Consider the following 5,000-nt stretch of genomic DNA (forward strand, 5'->3'; position numbering starts at 1 on the left):
TTCTTTGTTTTATTTTGTTTTTATTATTTGTTTTTGTTTGTTTTTGTTTTTTTTATCGACGGAATGGTTGTCAACCGAAGAAGAAGAAGAAGATGGAGAAGAGATCTGTGCGCATCTATAGATTTCTTTCCATTGTCTTTTCCTTTCGCAGAAGTGAATGATGAAAACTGTTCGTGTTGGCGCCTGTGCATTGCCTCACAGGCAGACACAGTCATCCTGACAGACAGATAGCACGTGCACTGTGCTCCCTCCGTCCGCCCCTGGCAGTCTGGCACCGTGCCGCTTCTGTCTGCTGTTGTGGAGTGTTTGTTTAGTGGGACTGGTGCTCTGTTTTGGATTTTTCTAATTTCGTTTTTCTTTTATACTTTTTTTTTTTCTTTTTTTTTCGTTTCTTTCTTTTTTGTGTGTGTGTTTTCGGTTTAGATTCTTTCCTTCCTTCCTTTATTTATTTATTTATTCATTCATTTTGGTTCCATTGTGCAGTGGCGTGATTCATGGCCGGTAATGTGTGTGTATGTGTTGTTGTATGTGTGTGTGCGTGCGTGCGTGCGTGCGTGTGTGTGTGTGTGTGTGTGTGTGTGTGTGTGTGTGTGTGTGTGCATACTACTGAGATATACTGTTTGTAAACAGTAGGCTACGTAGCCTGTGGTTCAGCAGTGTGTGTCAGTTCAGGTCAGGTGCTCAAAGAGGCGTCACTGCGTTCAGACGGACAAATCCATAGCATCATTCGCTGCACCACATCTGCCAAGCAGATGCCTGACCGACAGTGTAGCCAGATGCCCTAAGTCAGGCTTTGAGGATTTTTTTTTTTTTTTTAATGAAGAAAATAAGATAAAATAGATAAATGATAAAATAATGATTAGATAATGGATAATGAATGATGAATAAATAAGAAATATGAAGAAAGAAAAAAAGTATCTTATTTAATGATCATATCAATATAAAAAAAAAGTATATATACATATTATTTTTTTTTTTAAAGGGGATACCAATATTGATAATAATCATGATTAAAAAAAAATTATGAATATGAACACACACACACACACACACACACACACGCACGCACGCACGCACACACACACACACACACACACACACACACACACACACACACACACACGCACGCACGCACGCACGCACACACACACACACACACACACACACACACACACACATACACACATACATACATACATACATACACATGCACAGTGTATCAATGTAAACTAACTCCGTTTTGTTTGTTTTACTTTGTTTTTCATATCGACGGAATGGTTGTCAACCGGGGAAGAAGAAGAAGAAGAAGAAATCTGTGCGCAGCTATAGATTTTGTTCCATTGTCCTTTGGAAGAAGTGAATAATGAAAACTGTCAGGGCTGGCGCCTGTGCATTGCCGTACACTCAGATACACAGATTGTTTGTTTGTTTGTTTTATACTATTTTTCGTTCTTTCTTTCGCGTTTTCGTTTCGATTACTTCAATTTCTGTTCCATTGTGCAATGGCGTGATTCAGGGCCAGTGGTGTGTGTGTGTGTGTGTGTGTGTGTGTGTGTGTGTGTGTGTGTGTGTGTCTGCGAAGTGTGATCACATTCATGTCTTAGGGATCAGTTGTTGATGTAGTGTGTTTATTACAATGGCTACAAGAGAAGTCCATATGGAACAACTTTACGAAGGCTTTCGATCTTACTAGCACATAATATAGTCTCCACGGGATTTTGCAGGAGACCGTGTGCTTACACACAGTTTGTTCAAATGAATCAGTGTTGGTCAGAAAGGCTTGAAGGGTGTGACCGTCTGTGACAGTTCTTGGAATCCCTCACTTTCCCCAGTGGCTTAAAGCAGGGCTGTGCATCGGCCCCAGCCGTATTTACAGTTTCTTTTCTCTCCTCAAACAGACATTTCATTTGGATTCAGTTGCGCAAAGGTATCTGCATATACTTCATACATGTGGTAATTGTTTAGGTTTCAGTTTGATATTTCGTGAAATATTCATTCTGTACTGTGGAGATAAGTGACTTTAAATTTTTATTTATTTGAAGTTAACAAGCACACCCAATATGCGGCAACAACGTGCACGGTTATTGACAGTTTTGATACCGTTATATCTGGAAACGTTGGGTGCTGAAATTGAATTGAATTAATCAAAATTTCGTTGTATTTGGGTCAGGGTCGTCAAGTTGCTTTATGTTCATATCTTATAGTATATGATGTATTTACTACACCGTTTTGTAATCATTCAGCGTGTTGTACTGACACTGCAATGCCTTGTATTGCATCGCTGTGTGTTGTATGGCACTGTGTTTTTATTGTATTGTCAAAAACATTCTTCCGCGTGAAGTTAAGAGTTGCTCTTCCCAGGTGTTAAGTTGCATCTACCCCCTTGTGTCCACGTGGCATAGTACCCTTGCCGTACCCCTGGAACATCGCGAGAGAGCCCTAAGATGTCAGTAACACGCGATTTCAGCTCTCCTGCCCCTGGACAAACTGTCCACATTATGGGATCAATACACCGTCTCCACACCAGCTATGAGCACCGTTTTTTTTTTCTCTTGTTCCTCCAGATCGAAACCTGCATACATTACCCTTATCAACTGTTTACCTCCCTCGTTCTGCGCGCACCTTTCACCCCACCTGTTCTGTTCAACAGACTCGATAGCTCTCACTGCCGCCTTGACTGACTTGTAGACCACCCAGTGCTCTTGTCCACGCTGTTGTTTCCAAGTGGGGACCGCCAGTTCCGTTCTGGGTTATCGGCTGTCACAGTGCTGTGGCTTTCATGGAGATGAATTGCCGAGAGACAAATCGGACCTTTCGATAACGCGGCCAGTCTGAAAGTGACTTTCGCTAGTCCCGTTCGTACGCCTGCTTGCTGATTTTTTTTTTTTACTCGTTCTCTGCTGCGGTGAATAGTTTGCATTATCGCTGTATCTTTATTTGCAAAATTACTTCTTATTTTGGTCGAGAAACGCAATTTTTATGTTTAATGTTTGTTGTTCAAGCGATTTCCATTCTTCACGTTTGTCATACATACGATATTTGTGTTAACGTTTGTCATCAGCGTACTTCGTCTCATACCTGAGCGCCATTGATTAGGTAATGATATTATTTACTCCATTAGCTCTCTCTCTCTCTCTCTCTCTCTCTCTCTCTCTCTCTCTCTCTCTCTCCTCATGCGTGACTGTGTGCGTCATTCCCTGATAGGCGCGAGGACAGACAAAGAACTGTTATCGACATGATGTTGATTATATCTTGCTCTCTCACCAAGTCCTGTCGCTTCTGAGCGGTCTACGTGTTTGGTGTATGCTTTACATAGTCTTAACCCCCCAACGTGCCAACTCTGCCGGTGTGTGTGGGGGTGGGTGCGTATGTGTTAGCACATGCGCATGTATGTGCATGTCAATACTGAACACCAGAACACGCCCAGCATTTCTAAAGAAAAAAATATGGGATGGCTGAGAAAAAAGATTATATAAATAGGATATATAATTATGGTGTGTGGGGTGTCAGGAAGGGGTGGTACCGCTCACGGGGGAACACGTGAACACGAGTGGAGTGATGGCCTAGAGGTAACGCGTCCGCCTAGGAAGCGAGAAAATCTGAGCGCACTGGTTCGAATCACGGCTCAGCCGCCGATATTTTCTCCCCCTCCACTAGACCTTGAGTGGTGGTCTGGACGCTAGTCATTCGGATGAGACGATAAACCGAGGTCCCGTGTGTAGCATGCACTTAGCGCACGTAAAAGAACCCACGGCAACAAAAAGGTTGTTACTGGCAAAATTTTGTAGAAAAATCCACTTCGATAGGAAAAACAAATAAAACTGCACGCAGGAAAAAAAATACAAAAGAAAGGGTGGCGCTGTAGCGTAGCGACGCGCTCTCCCTGGGGAGAGCAGCCCGAAGTTAACACAGAGAAATCTGTTGTGATAAGAAATACAAATACAAATATAATTATGGGTGTTTGGGGTGTCAGGGAGGGGTGGTACCTCACACGGCCGGGGGAACACGGCCGAGCAATGCAACTGGCTCCTGGTACCCAAGGGATTAGCCGAATTCACGCACAGGTGTCTGTGAAACCCAGCCCCACAACATCCTAAACCACGAGCCCTGTGGCGATGGGGGAGTGGTGAAAGTGACAGGCGGAGTTCGTCTTCGGGGTTCGTCCGCTTTTGGTCCCCACCTGAGCACTCAGCTCTCACCTGTGGCTCCCTGTAGCTGTTTCCATGCAACAGCGGCAACACCCCGGGCAACGGCTTCCACTGGCCGGCAGAACCAGGTGAGGGAAGCCGAGGGGTCTGAAACCCTCGGTGAGCTAGGGTTTGTCTACCTGTGCATGCGAAGACTCGCTTCGGCGGACTGGGTGGAGGAGACCATCAATCAAAAATCCAATCAAAAACACTTTATTAATCCACATGGAAATTAAGTTGTGCAGTCACAGGCTCGTTGAAAACACTAGCAATAAAATCATCATGCGCAACATAAGAAGAGATTAAAACTAGTCAAATAAGAATTCCCAATAGCTGACGATAGACTAACCCCCCCCCCCACCCCACCCACACACACACACACACACACACACACACTCACGTTAAGAAAATAGGGTATTGCACAACAATATTTACAAATGAAAACATAAAAAAGGTATATATTACTAAAAATGACATGCGCGCACACACACACACACACACACACACACATTAAGACCATAAGGTACTGTACAACAATACATTTATAAAAACATCCAGGGAATAAATCGTATATATATAAGTAAAATGCACACACACACACACACACACACACACACACACACACACATGGATGTAGGCACGTATGCACGCACATAACATATGTCACGCCAATAAACTTGGTACATTAACATTAAGATGCATGAAATCCAAGTAAAATAAGAAAATATTTAAAAATCACTTCCGATCACACACACACACACACAGAAATGCTTGCCCGTGCTCACCCGCTCAGTCCCACATGCACGCATAATG

This window comes from Babylonia areolata, chromosome 24 (genome assembly GCF_041734735.1).
Source record: "Babylonia areolata isolate BAREFJ2019XMU chromosome 24, ASM4173473v1, whole genome shotgun sequence".
NCBI classification, from domain to species: Eukaryota; Metazoa; Mollusca; class Gastropoda; order Neogastropoda; family Buccinidae; genus Babylonia; species Babylonia areolata.